The sequence below is a fragment of the Puma concolor genome, chromosome C1, assembly GCF_028749965.1.
Source record: "Puma concolor isolate L17-30 chromosome C1, mPumCon1.1.hap2, whole genome shotgun sequence".
Taxonomy (NCBI): domain Eukaryota; kingdom Metazoa; phylum Chordata; class Mammalia; order Carnivora; family Felidae; genus Puma; species Puma concolor.
The window spans coordinates 44,094,645-44,119,702 of NC_141674.1; the positions used below are offsets into that span (position 1 = coordinate 44,094,645).

Genomic DNA, 25,058 nt, shown 5'->3' on the forward strand with positions numbered 1-25,058 from the left:
CGTAGAGTTTCAGGCCAGGACACCAGGCGCATTATCAGCAAACATCAAGTTATCCGAAACCAGGCCGCGTCACAGAGGTAAACAGGCACGGCCACAGCACAGCCTCACCAGACGCCACGTCCGCCCCTTACCTGGCTTATCCCTGGGAAGAATGGGAAAGATGGTGGCTGGGTGGAGGGGGACCAGCACCCTGAAATCTGACATGTCTTAGGAGCCGTTCCGGGTAACGTCACTATAAAGATGATAATAACGGTACGTGTTTATCTGGTGTGGAGTACTTACTCCACTCACTTCCCTTTATCTACCTTCACGCCGACCTCAAAACATAAATACTTTATCAGATCCATTTCACAGAGCAGGCATCTGAGGATTAGATTACTGAGGCCACACAGTTATAGCTGGCAGAGTTGGCACCTGCCTGACAGCGGGATCCTTCAATGACCACGGCAGCCTTTCCCACGGGGGCCCAGCGCCATTACTTACCTTGACGCTCACTCAACCTTGAGATTCTAATGGTGAAACAACAGGGTTCCAGCTGTTCCCCCAGTCGCCCCTCGAGCACCACCTTCTTTACCAATCTTTTTTTTTTTTTTTAAGTTTATTTATTTTTGAGAGAGAGAGAGAGAGAGAGAGAGAGAGAGAACAGGAGGAGGAGGGGCAGAGGGGGGCGGAGAGGACAGAGGATCTGAAGCGGGCTCTGTGCTGACAGCAGGGCGTCTGGTGCGGGGCTCGAACTCACGAACCGCGAGATCATGACCTGAGCCGAAGTTGAACACTTGTCCACCTGAGCCACCCAGGCGCCCCGATCTTTATACCCACCCCACATTTCCCCTGGCCCTGGAGAACCACCCCGTTCTCTCTCTTCTATGCCCAACTTACCCTGGCCCAGGCCCTGCAGAGAACTACACAGTGTCCTGTGTTCAACGCTTTGTCTGACTTTACTTGATGGTGGGTTCCCAGAGGGCAAAGATCCCATCTTATCTTTGAATCCCTGGCGCTGTAGAATAAATTAATGTTTTAAAGCATACCTCCCCTGTCAAACAAACAACTCCTAAGCCTCTCAACAGAACAGTATGGAAATAACCAAGAAGATTAGGATAGGGCACCAATCCAGAGGGGCAGGGATTCATTCCTAGGCCAGTTCTGAAAATGAAGAGTACCTAACTAAAAGGTAATCTCTGCCACTGTCTTATACAGGAACAATCTCACCGACTTGGAATAATTGGGGATAGAAGACGAAAAGCTGGTGTGACCTACCACTGTAAAAAGTTATAATGCACTTGAATGAGGCATACACAGAATATGGCTTTAGCGACTGAGCAGGGCCCATTTGTCAACGGCGCAACCAGAGCGTGTAAGCAAACAGAGCACGCTGATTCGAGCAGTGTAGATTATCGAGCGGGTTTTGTAATCTTCCTGCATCTTAGGACACCACTCGTTTGCTTGGCAAACCTGTCTTCCCGTCTTGGCCTGAAGGAGTGAGGCATGAGCTCTGCCTTGAGGGTAGTTATAAAATTTCTATCAGACCCCATCAAACTGAGCTACCTCCAAACAATGCATAATTTTGCAAGTAGCCTAACGAGAGCCGAAGTTTCCACAACAAGCCAGATCAAGTCAACCCAGACTTGAGCTCTAGCCACGATACAGGAAGCGGATAATGAAGGGAGGCATCAGCATCCCTCCTCCGCAGAGCAAGAGAAGGAAAACAAAGCTGGGTCTCAAAACAGTCAGCCTTGCATCCTACTGATATTTGGGGAAACGTCCCTATTAGGAGTTGAGGCTGACGGCACGGTGAGACACAATTTGTCCCTGACACATGTATTCAATGGGCCGAGAAAACACCAGGCGGTCAGAAGTTGGCTTCTCAACCACTCCTGACACCACCCGGTAAAACTCAAAGGTGCTGGAGTGGTCCCGAAAATCCCTAACTCCCCGATTGCCCTGCTCTCAGAAATAACCAAAAGCCTTTGTCACTGCCAAAAAAAAAGGGGGGGGGGTGGGAAGAAAACCCCAGGAACACACTAAATCCATGTCCAACTCCTTTGCCCCTTAGAACAAAACCCATTGCGAGCATACACAAAGCAGGCGAAGGCTGGACAAAGGACAGGCCAGGTCACACTCGACAAGGCGCTTTCTTGTCGTTTCCAAAACAGAACTGTCCTCTATTAAAACACTCTTGTTGCTCGGATGTTGATGGGGGGGGGGGGGGGCACAAATCTCAAAACAAAAGACAGGCCGTGCCGGGGACAGGAGGCCTGGAGCCGGCTCCTTCTCCCCTGCACACTTCCCAAGTGTTTGAATGCCCGCAGATCTCCGGCCCGGAGATGGCAGCTGTCTGTTATTATCCCGGCAACTCCAAGGGCCCCAGCACCAGGGAGCGTGTCCCGAGCAGGTGAACGCCATCTGCCTGGCTCTGACAAGATGCCCGTCTTCGTGCCTGCTGCTGCCAGCAGGCCGTGTAGACCTCAGGGAGGCAGAGCCAGGCTCCCACCCTCTCAGAAATGGTTCTTCAATGCTCAGCCAGGCTTTCTTCTCTCTCCCCAGGGGCTGCAGGCTCAGTCACTACCTGGCATTTATCACAGAAGGGGAGCTCTTTTGAAAAACACTTGGTCACCTTTCACAGAAATTTCTAAAGGCATTGAGAGTATGTTTAGGCAGGACTGGGGGGGGGGGGGGCGGGTTGCACAGAGTTGGGTATACATAGGAAAACAGAGCCCACCGACATACCTCCCAGGGGTTAATTTTCAGAAAGGTCTTTAATTGATCTACTAAGAGAAAAAAGTTTTCTACCTGCCTTTTAAAAAGCACTCCCCGCATTAGCTGAAACATTCCCAACACCTCAGCCCATTTCCTCCTGCCTCCACCCTGGCTGTTTTAATTGGGGTAAGTGGTTCCCCGATGCAATCTGCAAAGTACTAGTCCGAGACCATGGGGAGAGCAAGAGCTAAGTGGAAAAGCAGGGCTGGGGTGGACAGAAGCCCGGGATGGGCATGGGGAGGCCAAGCGTTCCCACTCCACCTCTTCTGCTCCTGGGAAGAGAAGAGTTCCCCTGTAAAGTCTTTTCACTGGCTGGTCTGCCAACAACTGAAATGCCTGCACCAGGTGTGCACAGGACAACAACCCCACTGGCACAGGACAAAGCGAACGGAAGGTGACGGCGAGCCTGCGTGCCTGGGAGTCTGGGTCCAGGCGGGGCCCGATCTAGTGCTCTCTGCACCGGGAGCTAACGGCCCTGGAAGGAACATAGGTCCCCACCCTCATCTCTCCGGAGACTTGAGCAAGAAGGACTCTGCAGTTTGAGGTCTTTAAAGCCACACACGCTTCACTGACACCAACCAGCGACAGACTTCCTCGTCTTAGATAGGAAAGCGAGGTGGTCACAGGGAGAGAACGGGCCACCCCAGAAGGGGGCAGCAGAGTTACGGTCTGGCCTTGGGCAGCCTGGGCTCCAGGTAGAAACCCACCAATGGCTTGGGAGTGAGGAGGATGGTCCTCACAGGCTGAAAACACCCACGGGAAGGGCTGAGCCACAAGCACTCTGTGCTTTGGAACAAAAGCCAGAAGACAGAGAGGCAGTGTGGACAACCTGGACGTCAAAGCTGGTTCCAACCCCTACGAGATCACGAGGCCCTGCGGGGCTTCTGGGGAGAAGAGAAGACAAGCAACCCCACTAACTCAAGAGACTGCTTGCAGGGCTCACAGAGGGCAGTGGAGGTGCAGGGCTTGGAGAACTACAAAGGACCACACCAGCAAGGCCTCCAAATCAAGTCGGCCTCATCTGGAGCAAATAAGCAAGGACACGCACCCCCCAAAGGGTGGCCCTGTGACCATGGCCATTGCCGCTGTCATGCAGGGAGGGAGCTGCAAGCCAGCAGGTTCAGGAAAACAGCCCAACTACACTGAGCAAGCAGCCTTCTGGCCCCACCGTCTCCCTCCACCTCAAGCCCTGTGTAGCAGAGGATCCGATTTCTAAGGTCTTCAGCTAGAGAACCAGCCAAATTATTATCACCATTCAAAAGCAAGAAGGCAGCACGTAGAAAAAGTCCTTGAATTATTCCACCCCAAATGAGCTCTGTGTTGTGTCCCCAGGTCCATGGTGCTGAGGTCCCAATGGCACACCTGCCCAGCGCAGCATACAGCTAGTGGACGCTCTCCTACACAGCCGTCTCAGACTACACCCAACTGCCTCCCCCTAGCATTCACCGGTCTATTTGCCCTTCTCTCATTCTTGTGCAACAAAGCAGCAGCCCGCAGGAAAAGGGCTCCAGCCCACAGCACCAACTCTGAGCTTTGTAGTATTTCAAAGGAAAGGGATTGTTTGGGGCAAGTGGTCAAAGAGAGCTTCCTTTCACAAGGAGGGTGTAGCTCACGACAAGCCTTGAAGAACAGGCAGCATTTCACAGAGGACCAGAGAATATGCTCCCGTTTACTCCTTTACAGCCTCCACTCTGGGTTCAAAGCAAAGCCATGACCTATTCAGTGCCTTTAAGGCTGTCCCATCTTGTCACAGCTCCTGAGCCCAGTGGGCAGACCAGACCAACCCTCATGCCAGGAGTTGCCAAGGCTCAAGATCCACTGCCCCCACTTGGGAGGCAGAGACCACAGGACAGCGCCCAAGAAGCCCCTGGGTGTCTCTTCCCCACCAAGTTCTCCCTCCAGATGGGGGGATTGATCCAGCTTCCTGGAAATGTCTCCTCCACTTTGAATCCACTTCAGAAAGGCAGGCCCGGGTGGAGGCTGGGGAGGAGCTGGGATGGGAACATCCTGTCTGCATCAGGGCAGGGGGGTGGGGCTCAAAGGCTGCCCACGTGTGCTTCAGGGTTGTCTCCCCCCCTCCAGCAGGAAGTGTTCATTCGACCGACAAACAAGCATCTGGGGGTCGTGGTAGGGTTAGGGCGGTGAAGCCAACCTCTGATTTGTGGAAGTGAATAATCCAAGACAATGGGTGTGTGACAGCGGAGAAATCAGCTCCAGATGCAGGCCAGAGCCAGCTGCCTGGGGACCAATCGGGTAATCAATCCTGTTGATATGTTTATTCTCAAAAGGAGGACCTGGGGGAGGGGGCTAAGGCCACTGCCACAGCAGACAATGGAAGGCAGCTGGGAGCCAGTCCTGTGAGCCACCCCTCCCCGGCACAATCTGGGGGTTCTGTGTTCTCTTCTGCTTCAGGGCTTTCCTGCTCCCCAACCAGGAGCTTGAGGGGAAGGGGAGATGACCATACCAAAGCCAACTGTGTGCCTGTGTTTTCTGAAACCAATAGCCGAGTCCGCTGGGGTCAGTGCCCAGGGTCTCACGCGAAAGTGCTGGAGAGTGGAGTACCTTCCCTGCCGGATGGCTGAAGACCATCCATCACCTCCGTGCAGAGGTCCTAGGCTGATGTTACTTAGGGTCAAGATGGCCAAGCTTTCCCCAAAACAAGCTTTCCCACACCTCAGGGCAGCTAATAAACAGGAACCCTGGGATTTTCACTTTGCCGACCTAGAAGGTATCAGGGTGGTTGAGATGAGAATGGGGGCCTGGCAGGGCCTAGCCAAGAGTTGGGACCAGCACCAGACTTCCCTTCCTATCCAAGGCTCTTGCGATGCGCCCAAATGGCACTGGCCCCCAACATGTAACCCTAGACCCAGTTCCCAAAGGGAGACAGAATTACTTGGTTCTCTGCCGGGGGCGGGGAGGCGGCGGGGTGTGACCACACAATGACAAACCACACCAACCAGGCCTGTGGGACACACCCCAAAAAGCAGATTTGAAGCATGCAGGCACAAACTCCGTGGAGAAGCAGAAAGAATAAAGAACCTGCCGACCCCCCACCCCCGCTACTTCACAGAGCTCTCAGGCCCACAAGAAGACGGGCATGAGAACCCTTCTATATGACACAATGTGACCGAGAGCTGTGGCGTCTAAGTTGTGCCCAGACATGGCTTGTGCAGTCTCACCAACGTTGGCGGGGCAACAGTAACTCCCTGCCTGGCACATACGGGAAGCCCTCACGAAGCAAAACTGATTTGTTACATACTCTTAAATGGATGGAAAGTTGGGCCTGACACCTCTTAATACTGCTTCCCAGGACAAATATGCTACGGCCTTAAATATTTCCTTAGATTCTTCTTAGAAAGGACCTGAGAGGGTGCTGGAGGAAAAGGGTGCGGAGTGAGCAGACTAGTTAGGCAGTAAGCACCCGGTCACTGACTACACCCAACAGGGACTAGGGCGCTGGCTTCCAACGTCCCTTCCCAGCATGGAAATTCCATGAAGTCAAAAGCCACCTGGGTATGAATACTGGACAAGGAGGAATACTTGTTGATTTGCTCAGCCTTCATTACTGGTAAGGGGAGCCCCTGACGAACAGGGAAGGGAGAAGGGAGTTGAAAATCTAAGAACAAAAGAACGGCAGAGCTTGTCACTCTGGCCCTGATCATCCATGGCACCCTCTCCAGCCATCTGTCACATCATATAGAAATTCCCTGTGTGAGATTCTGTCTGCCTGGAAAGACTGCTGGCTCCTATCCATCTCCCTATCCCCACTGAGCGTGGTGCCCAGGAGGCCCCTTAAACATTGTCGAACAAAATGATGAGCCGGGGCACCACCAAGAGCCTGCTCCTAAGCAGGGAGCGCTGGCCACGCCCATTCCTCAAGGCTAAGGCTCCCTAAGCCTGCAACTTCCTCTCCCCTTAACGTGGAGAGCACATGTGGCTCATATAGCACGAGATCACACCTGGTCTACCTTTGTTCCCACCAGCCGCCCTCTCCTCTCTCTTGGGCAGCTGTGAGTCCCTGGCAGTCTGGGAACTGAGAGGACTCACCACACTCCACTTGCACTATAAGAAGCACACAGCAGTCGGACGTGGTGGTTGGTACAAAAAGTAGGAAAGTCAGGGTTATAACATTTTTCATCTAGAGTGAAAAAAAAAAAGAGCTTCCTTAAAAAACGTGTTTTATAATCCCCAGTGCAAGCAAAAATGCAGTTAGAATACCCATTTATCTATTCTAGCATCAGTATAAATCAAGACAATCCTTTTGAAAATAATTTGGCAAAAAGACTCAAGGATCTTGAAAGGAGAGGCCCATACTTTCTGACCCAGTAATTTCACTTCTGGGAATTTATTCCAAGGAAATCATCCAAAATGAAATGCTAAGATGTTCACTGCAGTGTTATGTACAATGGTGGGGAGGAAGGGGGAGGACAGGAAGGAATATCCAGTAAGAGAGGAAGAGTTAAATAAAACCGATGCAGCCATTAAAGGATAATTAGGAATAATTAGAAACAGGCTTATCAAAAGGAAAAGCAGACCACAAACCCATGTACAGACCCGGACAGCATTCTGTCCAAGTCTAGAAGTTGTGATAAGATAATGGTAGCGTGAATGTTTTCCTTTCACTTTCCAAACCGTCCCTGAAGTTGACTCTACAGACAGGGCACCCTACTCAAGGCGCGGGAAGAGCCACGCATCCTCCAACCCGTCTACCTTATACCCAGGCCTGGGACTTCAGCAAGGGGACAGGACGTGGCAGGAAGACTCTGAACCATGGCAGCCGAACCTGGTTGCAAGCTCTGTTAACATGACACCTCTGAGAATGACATTTAACCAAAAGGAACCTTCTGGGAATATTCAAATACCCTCAAAAAATGAAAAAATAAAAAATAAAAAAACCAAAGCAGGCAGGCAGGCTTTACATACAGCGTGCGTGCGCACAGAGAGAGCCACAGTTCTCAATATACACCGCTCCATTCCCCAACAGCCGCGGTGGCCAACTTTCTGCCCCAATCAGCCATCTGGGGCTCAAAGGGAAGGTGTCAGATTGATCACCAGGGTTGGATTAATTTTTTTTTTCCTTTCTTAAATCCCCTTAACTGAGAAAGCAGCTTGAGCCAATTCTGCTTTTCTCACAGACACCAAAACACCAAGCTGTAGTTACACCAGTTCATCTTCACACCCCCAGCGCTTGGGGGAGGGGAGGATCAAGCTTTCCAAGCAGCTCTCTGCCGTCTCCCCTCCCTCCCCTCCCGGTGGGGAAGCTGGAAGCTCAGGCTTAAAGGAACAGGATGCTGGGAAAGGGCCACATCCCCAGCCTCCTGCCCACCCCCTCCAGGGTCCCTTTAGAGGAAGGAGGTGGCACTGCCTCCCAGGGGCCTCTCGGACCCCCAGCTCAAGTCAGGGATCTTCCCCTCCTCTGCTCTGCAGCTGCAAAGATCTTCTAGACTAGAACACTGCTTGCACCAGCCTGACCTCCACCACTTAGCATAGCCTTAAAACTTATTTAGAGAGTGACAGGAGGGAGAAGGCTGCTGTGTGTCCCAGGATATACCAGGCACCTTTTTCCGTGATCTCCCCTCAGCAACCTGACCAGGGGCCACTCCGTTTTATAAATGAGCAAACTGAATCTTGGAGATGCTGCAAGTCTGTGGCTGAACCCTTCTTGTTCTGGGCTTTCTGCGCCACACTGGCTGTTGAGGACCACGAGGGAACCAACCACTACTGAGCACTGAGTATGTGCCTGATGCTCCCACATATATTCTCTCTAATCCTTACAACAACCTGGAGAAAAGGAACTATATTCTCACCCCCAGACTCCAGATGAGAAAAGTGAGGTTCAGAGGGGAGCTTTCTTCTCACCTATATGATGAGTTGGACTTGAGCCCAGGTCACAGAACTAAGGCCCCTGTCTCCCCTCCCGCCCCCACGGCAACTGTTCAACAGTCCAAAGTTCCTCCAGGAACCAGACTGTAAACCATCTGTGTGGCTACAGGTCTACGTGTAGCAGTGTGTAGGTACTCAGGACCTGTGCTTTTGCTGGCGACAAGGAAGGCATAAACCGGGGTAACGGAAAGTCCTGAGGATTTACGTCTAATGGAGGAAATTTCCAAACACACAAGAAACCGTAGCAGCATGGAACAGGGCTTCTCCTGGGAGGAGTGTGCTGCCTCACAGTTCAGCAGCTTCTTGCTGGACCTCATAACCCACTGAACCCACCTTTAGCCCAACAATTAGGAAGATCCTTAATAGCCCCCACTCCCAGTGCAAACCCCTCTGTTACCTACTGCTTTACCACCCAGACCCTCTCTGAATCTGTTAATGATCAACCCTCCAGGCAGGCGCCAGCCTTCCGAAGGGACAATGACCACCCCCAGGAAAAATGGCCAAAAGCAGGTCCTGTATCAATTGATTAGGTTGTAAACAAGGGTTGTGAAGAAGAAAAAAAAAAGGGGGCAGCCAAGACATGGTGTTTCCGGTACTTTTATTGTCCTTTGGTTGGCCCCTTCTCTTTCAAGGAGGCAGGTGGTACAGGAAAAGCCTAAGGAATGAGCCAACCACAAAGACTAGTGCTCAGGAGACTGGTTTCAAACCCACTGTCTGGACACACTTTTCACAATTTCTCAGGTTTTGACAGGAGAGAGGGGGACTCTCTCAGCTCACAGACCCCCACCCCCCCCCCCACCCACAATACAACAACCAGAGGCTGCCTGCTGCCCTTCCCACCGTCACAGACACTTGGGTACCTGCTTCACACCAGGCAAAGCGGAGGTGAATCAGATGTGGCCCTGGCCTCCAGAGGCTTCCAGTCCAGTGGGAGAGACATTCACCACAATCACTAGTGACTTCCGGGGGGGCTGGGGGGGGTGGGGAATAGCAGCAAATAAAAATTATGTAGAAGGAAAGCCAATTTCTAAGATGAGAAATGCTAGCTCTGGGCTCTGTCCCCCATTCTCAAAAAAAGAAAAAGAAAAAAAGGACCAAGGAGAGGAGAGGCCTGGCTTCAAAGCCACCGAAGACACCCAGTTACCGGGCAGGCAGGATCCTCAGCATCACCCAGGTGCTAAGAACCTGGGGCAGAGCCACAGAGACAGGCCCTAACTTCAAGGAAACTAGGCAGAATCACACAGAACTTCAATCCACAGAGCAGAGCTCTAGAGGCTGTCTCAGCCCAGCAACTAGTACAGCGCCTGGCAAAGGGAGACATGCAACCAAGGAATTTGTGGATGAATGAAGAATGGCAGGGCCTTGAGAAGGCAGAAAAGATGTGCTGGGAAAAGAACCCAGAGCCCAGTCATAAAGGGAAACTTGCCCTCCGAGCAAGCAAAGGAGCGTCGGGCACCCTGGGTGGAAGACGCTGCGTGTGCAAAGGCACAATGATGCAAGGGAACATGGCATATCCAGGGAACTCTGAGAAGCCCCTCTGCTCATGCTTGAGGGAAAAGGGGTGTCATGCGCAAAGGCGCTAAGCCCATAGGGCCCTGGGCCCAGCTGGGGAGCATGAGCTGCATCCTGAAGCCGAGGAGAGAGCAGGGATGTCCAGGCACCAGTGCAGGAGGGCCAACTCACATTTCAGAACAAGAACTCCGGCAGCACTTTTGATTCACATCCCAGTGCCTCCAGTTTCCAGGTGAAGAAACTGAGGACTTAAGTAGGTTCCACACTTGCCTGAGGTCCAGTGGCTGCATGATGTCCATCCCTGGCTTCTATCCCACGGCCCCTTTCATCACACCCTGTTCCTGTCCTGAGAGCTCTCATTCCATTACCTAAATACTCCCCAGATGCGGCAGAGGCTCTTCTGGATGGATCTGCACAAACAGTGGTGCAGCTCTGGGGCCTGGGAGGGCCTTCACCTGCCTGAGCCCCAGCTTCTTCCTCCTGTGAAAGATGGGGGAATGGATGCTAAACCCAAACAGCTGCTGCGCAAATCAAATGAAGATGTGTATAACTTTGGCGCACCACCCGCGGCCCGTAAGCCCTCCAAGGATGTCAGACTAGTTATTATTCACTCATTCAAACATACTGGAGTGTCTACAATGTGCCGCTCTGCTTAGAAAGAGCAGAATGAAGGAGAGGGAGCTGAAGACCACCACGACAAAAACGGACAGAGTGTTCCCCACAGTGGACAGTGACGGGGTCTGAGGCCTTTGGCCTACAAAGGGAAGGGGTTGGGTAAGCAAGGAAGAGATTAAAGCCATGATATTTTATGCAGTGTTCGGCTGCCTGGAGATAAAACCAGAAAGCCGGTCGGGAAAGGGGTTGGGAAAATGGAATGCAAACTGCTCTACCCTCCAAAGCTCTGGGACTGAAAAATTAGGTCTACCTGACATCCGTGCGTGGAGATGGGACACAGCTTCGGCCCTGGTTCCAGCCTTCCCAAGGCACAGTTTATGAGATCACTGTTCAGGAAGGTTCTGGTCTGGTCACAAGGATCTGCTATCTCTCCTGTGGCTGGCCGGGGACAGGCAGGCCAGGCACAAGAGAGTAATACACAGTCTCGGGCAGTAAGGGGGTCATGGACAGTGTTACTGTGGACTGAAGAACCGTATGGACTTGAGGTCTTAGGAGGTGTGCTGGTTGTGCAGTAAAGTTTTGTGGCTGGGGGAACTGGAAGGCTTCGGTGGGTTGAGGCATATGCACATGAGCAGCCATGGCCAGTAGCCACCAGCAATGACAATAGCCAGCCTTCTTGGATCTGGGCCAGCAGGCCAGTCCCTCAAGGACCCACAACACAGTTCGTTCTTATCAATACCACCTACTAATGTATTTGGCACATAAATTCAAGATGGCACCTGCCAAATACAAAAAGGCCCAATCAAGCGGGAACACAGGGTGTGTACTAAAGAGATGTAGAAGGCAAGGCCCCTTTTCCTAGGATGGGCAAAGGAAAGAACAAGAAGGAACAGCTGTGGTCTCCAAGAAATAAGTCGGCTGTCTACCCTACCCAATCAATTAAGCCAGATTCAGAAAAAAATAGCAACCCACTTTGCCTCAAGTGTTAAGTCAACCAGCATTACCCCGGTGGCTTTCAAAGACCAACACAGCGTGTGTCATAGGCAAACACCCCATACAATCACTGGTTTCCTCCAAAATTACACCCGGCACCTTCCAGGGGGCTGGGAATAAAAACAGACAGATTCCCTGCCTTCTGGGATAATACTGATAAATAATGACTTACACTCCACAGGTCTGTTCACTGAACCCTAGCCTACGATTTTCAAGGAACTCAGGCGGAGACTCCAGGCTTCCAGGACAAGGAAAAGGCAAGGTATCTGAATTATTAGAACAAAATAACAGGGAGGGCAGAGAAGAGAGGTCCAGGGTCCTTAAACCTCCCCCACCCCATCCCAGCACAGGGAACCAATGGTCAGCCGTGGAGCAAGTCAATTAAGCTCCCAGACGATCTAAAATTACTCTTTAGTTGACAAAGGAAAAAAAAATTGGCCCCCAAAACTCTGCCTCTAGGGCTTAATTACCTCTGTAAAAGGTCAAGAGATGCACAGATAACAGGTACTTTTGCCAAAAAAGGAGAAAAGTAAACTACTCCTGGAAACAGACAAGATCCATGTCCCCAGCCTCCAGGACCCTTCCAGCAGGTGGGGCTGGGAGCCAGGCCCTGGAAACCAGTTCCTCCAGCAGGGCAGGATGCCAAGGCATCCTGTTGGAATGAGGTTCCCCATCTTCCCTGGATAAGGTGGTGCTCCAGCCTCCTGTCCCAGCCTGCTTGCCAGACCCTGTCCCAACAGGCAGGAGAGGACTGATCCTGGCCTCACCTGCTGTACTACCTGCCTTCAGGCAAGCTGAGGGCAGGGAGAAGGCCTGCAGAGGCGGTGGGTGGTTGGGGGAGAGGCTCCATCTTGGATTCCAGAAGCCTGGATTCCAGTGACAGCTGAGCCTTGAAGTGAATTCATCCAGTTCTAGAGGTGAAATGTACTGACCCTGCAAGGCCTACAGAAACCGTCTAACCCTAGTTCTACCCATAAGAAGGCTGCAAAGACTGAGGGGAGGGAACTGGCAAAAACGAGAGTCACCCCCCTTCAGGCTAGCATGGGCCCACCTCAGCAGGATAAACACGTGGGGTGCGGCAGGTATGCCTCTGTGCTCCCCCGTAAGCCTTACTATCACTTATTGAAAGGTATCATGCTAAGCGTTTTACAAGAACCATCTCATTTAATCCCCAAGCATGCTTGCTGAATGTGCTTTCCCCCGAATGAGGAGCTGGGATAAGTAAGGGGGGAGGTGGGATACCGGAACTTGTTTCTTGGAGATCACAGCTGTCCCTTCTTGTTCTTCCTTTTACTCATCCTAGGTCCCACTCCTCCAAGTCAGAGCTTTTCTTTTCAAATACCCCTGAATTCCTGTGGTTAGTGACCAAGAAAGCTAGCATTCACGCTCAGGTCTACGGCTCCAAAGCCCCAGCCAGCTCACGGACCCCAGACATGGGGACAGACTCTCAACAGTCTTCAAGCCGTGGACAGAGCCCCGTCTGAACAAAACCTGTCTTCGGCAATCAGGGAAGGATGAGGGAAGGGGTCTGCCCCTTCCAGACAGTCCCCTGGCAGGGCCCCATTCCCTTGCCAGCCTCTGTGCCACCACAGGGGCCGCTGCGGTTTCTGGCAACCCCCACTGATGACAGCCCTAGTCCCTGCCCTAGGAACAGTGCTCACTCCGGGATCTCGCGGGTCAGACGGAGAAAGAGCAGCAGCCCCAACCCTCAAGGCCAGTGTCCGTCCCCAGAACACTCCCTAAAAACCCTGCCAGGCTGCAGCTTCACTCGCCCACCTGGCATTCCATCCCCGAGGCAATCGAGGCAGGCCCGATGGGGAGCGAGCCGAGGAGAAAACCGGGCTGATTTATAGAATTTACCAAATAGGCCCGTTTTTCACCAAGTCCCAGTGCTTTGGGGAAAACTCCAGGTTTTTAGGAGAGGTAGATTAATGGCAAGGAGTTAATGGGGCGGTGATATATCCTGCCTGAAATTTTTTGAAAAGTTCTGTGTTGAGGCGTCCAAGTCCAGTGGACCTGCCGTGATTTAGTATGGCAGCCCCCGAGAACAGGCAGGCCCACTACATCTGTAAATCTGCTAAACGAGGTCGTTTCTGGAGGGCGGTTTACAAGATATATGGCCTGACGTGTTGCCAAACTTCCCAGCTAGCTGAGCCCCAAATGTGAAGACAACGGGAGAGCCAGGGCACGGAGTCGGCCCCCCTCTTCTAGGAGGTGGGAAAAAACGGGAGCAGCCGATGCTGGGGAACTAAGGAAAGCTGAACTTAACTTCTCTGGCTTCCTGGTCAAGGCAGGGAGAGTTGGGGGTTCGAGAACAAAAGGACTACAGAGAGTAGAGGCGAGAGGGAACTCAGACATCACCTGCTGTGGCACCGTCTTATCAATGGGAAGACAGAGCCTCAGATACTGGCATACAAGGCAGCCCAGCGTCTTGAACCAGGATGTGACTCTACGTGGGCAACCATCCCTGCCCACCCCTCCAAACCCCAGCCAGATCCCCACAGCCCAGGCCTGCCCTTTTCTCAAAACGCCTCTGGTCTCACAGGGAGAAGACAGGATGGCATCATGCTTCTCTGGCTCATTTGGGAGCTACAGACATTGCCTGAATGAAGGCAGACAGAGTCACTGACAGTGGAACCCTCCTCCTCTCCAACAATCCCTTGGGGCCACGCCAAATCTCTCCGTAGGACATACCCGATCACGACCGTGATCATCGTCCCAAGGCGAGATGCTCCCTCACTCTGTAGCTCCCACTGATGTGAAAGTCCGTATCAGATCAATTACAACACCATCATTCCCCATTACCTTTGCTGGAGGATTCGATTACTGGATTAATTTATAATCTGACTTCCTGGTTGTTTTTTGCCTATTGCTCTCTTTATACCAAAATCACATGTAATAGAACTTAATCAAACGGTCCAAAAAGGTGTTTGAATGTCTCTACCGCTGATGTCAATTCATTACAGGCATTACTGCTTCTCCTCTGATTTTCTCCACACTCCTCACCTTACTCTGAAATCCCTAGAACCAAACCCTTATCTGTGGACTTAACACAGTGGCAAAGATAATCCAAGGGAAAGTCCTGCTTGACATCAGGGCTGTGCTTTCCAGTGGATTTCCAGGGCCTACCCCAGCCATCCGGGACACCTCCACGCGATGGCTCAGCGGGCACTGACTGGGAACTGGGCACAGAGGGCTAGGGGCACAGAGGGCACAGACGCTGGGTCCCTTTCTGGGAGAGGGTGCTGCTGTGGCTGCAGCAGTGGGCTCAAACTCTCCAATCTCCCTCCTGGAGCTCACGGTAATCTGATGATCGCAATGGATAATTAGAGTCTCTTATCAAAACAATTAGCGGATGAATGAACAGCCAGTTCTGTCTCCAACACAACTGCACAAGAGCAGCAAGGCGGGGGAGGCAGAGGCAGGGGAAATGACGAACTGCAGCCACCCGCCATCCTGCCCGCGCCTGGGGACAGGCGGTCCAATTCTAAAGCAGCCACACGCTGCCCCAGCCTCACCTCCATCTCCTCCGCACGCCCATCCCACCAGCATCTGCCCAGAGGGCCCTCCCCAAGTGCCTTCCCTTTTCCAGCAGGGCCGGGCTCCTAACCCTCCTACTCAGGGAAGTATCAGACTCGCCCTCCTCCACCCTCTTCCCTGCAAAGTTTCGTGCACACTCTCTATTTACTCAGGCTGGGACACCCCAGGGCAGCACGCAGAGCTCTTTCTGTATGTGGCTCCTGGCACCCAGTAGGGGCTCCAGAAATATCCATGGAGCGAGCGAGCGAGCGAGCAAGCCGGCCTGCTTCTCTTCCTCACAACTGACTACAAACTGTTTCATGGGAATACCCAGGCTGTTCCACCCAGTGCCCCCGTCTGCAATTTCATTAGCTAATGTTTAAAATTCAAAGCTCCTCCATCATTCCCGTGTCTCCCCATCTGTAAACAGGCCTGTGGGTCCAATACCATTTGTTTCCACTGGCGAAAATACACAAGGATTAGCCAGAAAGCCCTCTGGAAACATAATCCGAAGTAGCCTGGATCGTAGGGTGGGAACAACTTGCCAGAAGAGGTGGTCCTCCTGTGTTTGGTTTTTGGACCTCGGAAATGGGGCCAAGGAGAAGGTGGGGGACAAGATGATGTCTATGGAGCTCTCACCAAGAGGTGACCTGGGGGAATAGCCCCTGGTTTCTAAACACGACTCAGACACGTGGACATGAGGGCACACCATCTTGGGCCCGGCCTCTCTAGGGTCTTATCACAGCATCACCCCAACAGCGATACATTCTGGGGTGTGCTGATATGATGGGGTGCCCCCGCCCTGTTCCTAGTGTTCAGCAGAAAAGACAGGGAAAAGGAAAGAAAGAGAAGAGGAAAAGGCCGGGCCCAAAGCAGAGTTCTCCAACTGCTTTTGTTTTCCATCGCGTTCCTTTCAAGGTCTGGGTTCTGCTAAGCCCCCGAAAGCCACGGCATCATCTGTCCGATGATGTCCGCTTCCCCCTTTGCAATCTGCCGCCCTGCCCGCTCCTGACAGCCATCAATCACTCTGTAATGTGCTGACCCCAAGGCTCAGGGGACGGAATTTTCAAGTCAAATGTAGCCGTTAACATAAATAAAGCATTGCCCTGGATTTCTTTCTTTCTTTCTCTCTCTCTCGCTCTCTTTTATGATTCTGCAGCTGCTGCTGGGGACTCGGTAGGCAACAAAAGTGAGGGCAGACAGGCAGAGTGGAATGGCAATTCTACTTTTCTGAGTCATAACAATTATGACGTTGTGATAAGAAACATTTTCTATGAATTTTTAAGCACCAGTTACCCTGTTTTGCAATTGTCCCTGGGGAAGGAAGGACAGATTCAAAGGGACTGAGGGCTACAAGCCAACTGTCCTGAGCGAGGCAGATCCCGGGGTCCCTCCCGCAGCCCACCCCGGCGCGCCCCTCTAGCTGGGGCTCACTCTACATCTTAAAGAAAGCAGTGTCCTTTAAGCACATTTACATGCAAACGGCTTCCATGTACCAAATATAGTTCCGTAAGCCAGCGTTTATTTTTAAACATGAAGAAGAGTCTCCCATAATAAAGCTCACGATAAATGTTATGATCCTCAAAATGGTTTGTAGGGGAAGAGGAAGAGCGACTCGGGGACTGGGCGGGAGAACGGAAGCTCTTCCCCTGGAGCCTCCCCTTCTGCTGTCCGGTCATCCGGACTTCTGTCCAGGCGGTCGGCCCTGCCCTCCCCTCCTCTCTCCTGTGCTCTGTGAGCAACACACTGGGGCCCAGCAAGGGGGTGATCGGCACACGCGAGGTCCACGATGCCAAAGGGACAGTCCTCGGGGATGTAACCCACCGAGACAGAAGAGGGCAGGGGCCCGCCAAGAGCCAGGTGTCGGCCAGAGCTCTGTTCACATGCTACGACCAGCACCGCTGAGTCGCAGGCCAGGCCCACCTGAGACCATAGAGCAAGGTGACTAAAAGCTTCTGGCTCAGCTGCTGATCTTCTATATGGCCCTGGCCAAGTCACAGCACCTCATCTCTATACATGGTGGAGGCTGGTGTAGACAGCATCCTCCAGGTTCATTTCAGGCCTGAGCATGACTACCTGTCAAACCAGAAGCCACCCCTCCCCCCCTCCCCCGAAGCTCTCCCTCAGGCAGAAGGCAGCTTTGCCCCCTGGGGTTTCTAAGTTCTTCAACCAGTGTAATAATCAATGTCTTGACGTCCTCACTCTAACCCTAACCCTCACTCGCCATCTTGAAAACCCCTTGGGTTCCTCCAGCTCCTTCTGAGAGGGAGAAAATCAACCGCTGGATTGCCAGGGTATCTTTATAAAAAGCCACACACAATGACAAAAGGATATAAATCCCACAGACTGATCTGATGGCATCTCCCTCACCTATAGTTCAATCCCCCTCCAGAATCTTCACTGAGCTTCGAAGGTGCCATTACCCAACCTTGGAATTGCGATGCCCCGTACCACCACAAGAATGGGGGGCTCCCCTGACCCCACCAGGCCTAACTTCCTCCAAGTTCTACTGGAACAGGGAGCCAGTGTTTGCCTGTCTTGGAAGCCCAGGGCTGGAACGTACATTTTCCCTCCCTAGATCCTCTGGCTGGTGGGTTTTCACGGGAAGTGAGAAGGGTCCCCATATGGAAGCAGCTAGAAGCCAGTGCCTGTTTCACAAGTCCAACAGTAAAGTTCCAAAAAATATTCTGGAAACTCTCTGTACAGCTTTAGCAGACTCAAAGCTGGGGAAACAAATGTATCTCCCGGACTTCCGGAAGAAAGGGACTTTGAGAGCCTAGTCCCCAGGCCCCACCAAAACTCTGCTCCTGGAAGAGAGATGGACACACCATCGAAGGCAGGAGGGTGGCGGGGAGTCTGAATGTGCCTGTGACCCTGAGAGTGAATGATTCGGTTCAAGGCAGACACATTAAAAAGGCTGCATATTTATCTTTCTGACATTTTAAAATATGCTATAGAAAGCAGAATCTTAAATCAAGGTGCATTTTTATTTTTTTATTTTTTTAAATTTTTTTTTTTCATCGTTTATTTATTTTTGGGACAGAGAGAGACAGAGCATGAACGGGGGAGGGGCAGAGAGAGAGGGAGACACAGCATCGGAAACAGGCTCCAGGCTCTGAGCCATCAGCCCAGAGCCCGACGCGGGGCTCGAACTCACGGACCGCGAGATCGTGACCTGGCTGAAGTCGGACGCTCAACCGACTGCGCCACCCAGGCGCCCCAAGGTGCATTTTTAAAGACGTGTTGTACCAGGGACAAAACCGCTTCCTTTCTCCCTTCAAGGAGCATGCCTGCTGTGGAGCAAGGATTACTGCATGTGACAGAGGCTGGGCCTCCTGCACAATCGATATTGAGTTATGTTTCGGAGGCAGCCAGACAGCCGGCCAGGCTGGAGCTCACAACCACGCTCGGTCCATTGTCAGAGCCCCTGCCTCCGACCAGGGCCCCCAGGCTTAGCCCAGGCCCCATGCAGGGGAGCCGAACTCACCTCCAGCAGGCCACAGGCACTGCGAGGGCTCACCAGAAACATTTTTCCAGACTGAATTCAGGGATCCAGCTCCCTGTCAACTGTTCCAAGGCACAGTCCCAAGCAGGGAGCCCCTCATCCCCACCGCCCCGACCCTGCTTCTTAGGAATCTGGATGCCATGGCAGCAATGTGCTACGCCAAACAGCTGCCCCAGCTTCACCTCCCTCAGGACCAGGGAAGGCGATGGCCTTGGTGGCTGTCCTCCTCACCCCACCGTTCACATGAGGCTGTAGGGCTGGGCAGGCAAGGGAGAGGACGCCTGCATTACTTTTTGGGTGGATTTTGGTCAAATGTCGCATAAGCTAGGGGAGAGCCTTCAACATACAGTAAGGAACTTCCCAAACGACCAGGTTTACACCCGCTGCCAGCACACTGATGCATACACAGCACGGCCTGGTTATAAAAGTATCCCAGTTCAGATATCATATGGTCCCTAATGCACACATACCAGAACTCTGAACCAAAGGAGAAAAGAGACCTGCATCAATCCCTCGCTGCAGGCAGCCCCCAAAGTAAAGAGGGCAGACATGACGACCTACAGGAAACTGCTCTCAAGGGTTGTCATTGGTGGGCTCTCCATCACACCTGAGCCAGAGGGAGACCTGGGCCAAACTCCACTGTCAACAAAAAAGAACAACAATCAATAAACTGCGGCCACCACAGAGGGAGGGCTGCCCCAAGCAATGGTGCCAGGCGAGTGAGGACTGGTGGTGACCGCGAGGGAGAGGTTACCAACCCCACCTTACCTTACAGCCCCACCTTCCCCTGCAGTTCAAAGGGGAGTTAATAATGCACCCCCCCCCCCGCGGGGGTCATCCAGCACAGCTCTCCACGTGCCTCCTCCGAGACCACCCATCTGTCCCTGTGTCATTCACCCTGGTGGTTACCTAATTCTTCCCAGAATTGAGTCTAAGATGTTACCAGCCATCAGCCTACCAGCAGTCTCTTGAGGTGAAGAGGGAGAGCAAGGCTGACCCCCTTCCTTTTTCCCAAGGAACATCCTCTCCACCATTACAGGTCATCTCACCTCTCCCTGGTCATCGTCCACTAGAGTGAACAGAGGTACTCAATGCCCTCTGCCCGTCACGCCCATGGTGAGGATACAAGTTCTATCTGCTGACACAGATCAGATGTCAACATAACCGAAGGCCCCAACCTTGTGCCATCAAAGCATTCCTCCCCCCAAGCCTAAATGTGAAGGACACAACCAGCTCAGAAATCCCCCAGGACAGGCTCCCACCCATAGCAATACAAGGGGGCAAAGGCACACCATTAACAGAGGGCCAACGCACCTCACCTTGAACTGTGCCGCCTCTCCAGAGCACCCAACTCTGTGTGGGGAATCGCCATACTAGCAGTGGGGACGGGGTCCTGGGATGCCTGCTAAGGCAGAGCTTGGGAACAATGAAGAATCAGCTAATTACAGTCACTGAAGGCACTGTTAAATGGTTTATTAAACTTTGCAAAGAAAAATACATCAACATCCATCAGTGCAAATGCTTTCCTATACATCAAGCCTTTGAAAATTTCCTCATTCTAAGTAGAAATAAACCTTCATACGTGTGTTCGCACCTAAGCATACATCCCAATAAGATGACCTCTGTACGTAAAGTCGCCTATATAGAAAGAAGCACAGGTATGTGCCTGGCTGGACAGACAAAGGCATATTATCTGGGTGAGGGCACATTATACCATGGAAGTGTGTCCATGCATGTACACAATACTTAGACCAGATGCTGAATCATTTCCAGATGCTACCGCCTAGGACAGCCTTTGTTAAGGAAGAAGGGAAAAAAAGCTTGCCCTTCACATCCAGATACTTGGATTTGGGTTACACAAAACAGGATTAGTTCAGAAAACAGTGCAATTTCACAGCCAAGGCAAAAGCCGAAAAACGAAAATCGTGTAAACAGCTGACAGGACTATAGGACTGAGCAGTCACAAGAGGCCAGGGGGCTCCTGGTTTAACTCTAACTCCCCTCCCTCCATCTCACACATGTGGTCTCACATGGAGTAGAGGGTCCCTCGGGCCTAATAAGAGGGCTGGCATTCCTCCCACGACAAAATCCGGTGGCATCCAATGCAGGGAAGAGGTCACAAGATCTGGCTCCTACCTGTGCCTGGCTGTCATGCCTGCCCAAGGCCATGCCAATCAGCTGGCCAACCCTCCACCAGGAACCTCTCTACCCTGGGCAGCTGCCACCAAGGACAAGCAGTGTCACCCACAGCATGGGTGCAAAGAAAGAGGAAGAACTGGCAGAGAAGAGGCCAAGGACGGTGCGGTCCCTTGCCCCAAGTGCCCACCAGCACCCAACCAGGGCACCAGACCTCTGATGAAGCCAGAACTCTAAACACATGCATGCCCTATACCCCCCAACACAGGCCTTTCCCACCAGCCCACGCCACCTTGCCCTTCCCAAGAGCCTCCAACCACAGGTCCACGTGGGTCTCACTCACTCTCTTGAAAATCATTTTTCACAGACCTGCAGGGCTGGAAGGTCCAAATCATCTGATCTCCCAGATGAGAAACCAGGGCTCAGAAAGGTTAAGCAACTTGCCCAAGGTCACACATCTCACAAGTGGAAGAAGAGCTGTGACTGGATCCCAAAGCTGCCTAGCTAAGCCCGCGCTCCTTCCACTCAGCTAAGTTCTTGTAAACCAGCTGCTGCTACCAGTCCTGGGAGGCAAAGGAAGTGACAACGGGGATAATCAGACACTGGCGGCCAAGGAAGGCGACAGCGGCAGTATGGGAAGGGAAGCCTGGGTGGGAGCCACAACCACTGCATCAGTCAGCCCTGCAGGGGAAGCAGCAGCAGAACTGAGATGTGAGGAAACCCAAAGTGGAGGAGGGGGCTGCAGAAGGGAGAGGACCGAGAATTTGAAGCCAAGAGACCTGGGTTCTAGTCCCGGCTCTGCCACTGACAGCCAGCCGTGCCTCGGCCAGGTCAAGGTGCAGCTGTGGGCCCTGTTTCCTCATCCGTACAATGAAAGGGCTGGACAAGATGATCTCGAAGGCCCCTTCACCCCCATTTCCAGTTTCCAGGGCCTGACTGTGCCTTCTGCCGTACGTGCTGGTTACATGGCCTCCGATAAGTCACTTCGCCTCTTTGTGCCTGAAACAAGGAGGTGACGGGCTCCCGGGGTTCCTTGGTAAGAACTCTGAGGAGGCCAGGTAAGCCCTGGCATCAGGAGGGACCAGAGCCTGCTGACTGGCTCCCCTGCCCTATAGCCAAAGCTACAGCAGGACAGGGGGCCCAAGTGGGAGTCAGATCTATCAGAGAGTCAGGCTGAATGCCCACAGGGGACCAGAGGGGACAAATAAAATGTGTCACTGCTGGCACTCGGGTCAGGAGGCGAGCAAACACACGCACACGCCTCCTCCCACGCAGCATTGTTCCCAGTGCCTCCGTCAGCAGTTCTGCCCGGCTTGACAGCCCGGGCTTCCTAATAGGGCAGGCTGGACCCGGCGGACACCCGGTCACTTCCCCTCTAGTGGTCCACGGGGACATGCCACTGCCTGGGGGTGGGGGATGTGCCAGGAAAGCTGGGCTTGTCCTCAACAAAGGACTGGGAGCCAGCCAGCTATACGGAGGGGCCCTGGGGAACTCTCGTGGCCCGCACAGGTGGTCCCCTCAGCCCTCCCGCCTCTTTGGGCATCCCTGAGGGGTGGGCAGTCACCCGGCAGTGGGGAGCTCACTACCTCCCTCAAGGGGCCTATTCCGTGACCACCTGGTGTCCAGATTCAGGAAAGCAGAAGCCTCGCCTATTTATACATCCACCCGCAGGCTGTGGTTCTGCCCTGGATCCAAACACAAGGGCGTCCTGCAGACAGGCTGCCTCAAAGAACAAAAAGCACAGCCGGCTCCTTCCCCACCCACCGCCCCCACGCTGGCCAGTCTGGTTCTCTCCAAGGCTGCGAGGCCTAGACAGCAACACCTCCAAGCCAGATCATCAGGGTTTGAATTCTGTATCTGCCACTCACAAGCTACGTCATTTTGGGCAACTTACTTAACCTCTCTGTGCCTCAGTTTCCTGATCTATAAAACAGAGCAGTAACGGAGTTGATACGTATAAATTCTTTAGCGCGGTGCCTGGCACACAGTGGGGACTGAACAAAAGTCAAGCATCATTAAAACTGCCTTCAAGCTAACCGCTAGTATTTCCTTTGGTATTTCTTTCTCATATGTATATAACATATATATATATATATATATACATATATATAATATATATGTAATATATAACATATGTAATGTATAAAACATATAACGTATATAATATATATAACATATATATTTTTTATTACCCTTTACTTTTGGGGGGGGTGGGGAGAGAACTAGTGGGTGCGGGGCAGAGAGGGAGAGAGACAGAGGATCCAAAGCGGGCTCTGTGCTGTCAGCACAGATGCGAGGCTTGAACTCACGAACCGTGAGATCATGACCTGAGCCGAGGTCTGACACACAACCGACTAAGCCACCGAGGCACCCCTCCTTCGGCATTTCTTCATTCAGAATCTCTGCCATCTGCTGACCCTCTAGTTCGCTCCAGGTAGCACAGGCTCTGGGTTCCACCTCCTTGCAGTGTGACGCTGGGCAAGTAACTTAATCTTCCAAGCCTGGGTTGCCTCTTCCCAAAACAGGGGATCCTCTGCCCTACCTCAAAGGATGATTTTAAGGGTGCAATGATAATGCATGTGAAGCACTAGCTACTATTACAAATCATTAACAACAACATCATCATCCTCCTTTTGGACGTGATCCTTGTTCAGAGAGCCTGCATTACTCTCTTTTATCGACGGCCAACCGCTGGCCCGCAGAACCAACTGTCAGGTACAGCCGAGGGTCACTTTCTCGCTCGCTTGTTCACATGAAGCTTCCCTGTCCTGTGCCTGTGAAGTTGATTTTTTTTTTTGAATCCACATACAGGACTTTACATTTATGCCTATTAAATTTCATCCTGTTGTTTTCAACCTGGAATGAGAACGGGGAGGATTCGCTAATCAGCTCTGACTCAACCAGCACGGGGGCGCTGTCCCCAGAAGAACTGCAATCCCCGAGAAGGTACAGGGTCCAGAGAAGCCGGACTCTGGGAACTGAGAAGGTGACAGCCGCAGCTGTGAGGGGCCCTGGCCAGCTCTGCCTTCTGTTTGCCCAACAGCAGAACACAGGAGACAGCTCTTATTACCAGAGTCCTATCAGGAAGGAGGGGGAGTACCACGCTTTCACACAGCCCCTTCTCAAGGCCTCCACCGCATTCCTCCCCAGAAATGTGTTTCATTTCTTCAACATAAACACAAATCAGATTTATTACATTCCGCTGATATTTCCAGGATGGGGACTGAGAAAGCTGCATTTCCTGGGGACAAAAGGCATTTGTGCGTAAGTGTGCAAAGAAAAGGAGAGAAAAGCGAAAACTACCTCTCGGTCTCTGGGTCCAGCGACTGCGGGCCATTGTCAAAAGCCTTTAGGCAAGAGAAACTTTATGCAATCTGTCCTGCAGTGGCTGCAGGGCACCGAGGCAGATTGAAGGATAGGGTTTAAGATCAGGTGTCCGGCCAGACTTAAAACTTGCCCGGCCACAGTCTGCAGAGCCTCGCGCCATTTAAAGTCTATCTCCCCTGAGGTCAGACATAGCAATTCCACAAACCCTTTCTGGTATGCTGAATGGCCCAACGAGGAGGGAAACTCATCTTGGCCTGTCCTCAGCAGACAAGAATACATGCACAATCCTGTAGGACGAGCACTCTGTACCCTGGAAGGTGGTAGGGAAGCGGCTGGGGGCTGGGTTCTCACTCAGCCCTCCGGTTCTTCGTACTTCTCCGAAACTGGATGAAGCAGCACCCGCAGAGGGATTCCTGGGGAATGCAGGCAGGAAAAGGAAGCAGTTGGGGGAAGGGCAGGACAAATGAGTCTCAGAGAAGGGAGGACTGGGAGCAAGAGCCAATGTGACATCATGGGACAAGTACGAGCACTAGAGCCGGACAGACTACTCAAATTCCAGCTCCACTGCTTCCTGTGTGGCTTTGTGCAGATTACTTAACCTTTCTGAGCTTCAGCTACCACAACTGCAGAAGGGAGGGAATGAAGGGGACCATCCCTAAGGTTCTTCTAGCAATGATACCCGGGTTCTAGCCAGGAACGTCCACGTCTTTGGTGAGCACTATTTAAACCTTTCCCCAGACATTCAGAGGAACTGCAATACAGTAAGCCATCGAGTTCCCTTTTACCTACTGGGTCTTCGCAGCAGGCAGGC

General features: G+C 52.5%; 1 protein-coding gene and 1 long non-coding RNA gene across 12 annotated transcripts in view; both read right to left on the reverse strand.

Annotated features, from left to right (window-relative positions):
• Positions 1 to 25,058, reverse strand: part of SSBP3 (single stranded DNA binding protein 3) — a 166,116-nt gene that overhangs the window by 72,871 nt on the left and 68,187 nt on the right. The gene's annotated exons all lie outside the window — the stretch shown is intronic.
• Positions 18,264 to 23,125, reverse strand: LOC112872086 (uncharacterized). 6 transcript variants are annotated; one of them, XR_015254716.1, is made up of 3 exons: positions 21,290 to 23,125; positions 20,104 to 20,200; positions 18,264 to 19,919 (listed from the first exon to the last, which is right to left on the reverse strand). It is a non-coding gene; the product is annotated as an uncharacterized LOC112872086 (long non-coding RNA). The 6 variants fall into 6 exon arrangements; XR_015254713.1 differs by having other exon boundaries at positions 20,099 to 20,200; XR_015254712.1 differs by having other exon boundaries at positions 18,264 to 19,423; positions 19,743 to 20,200.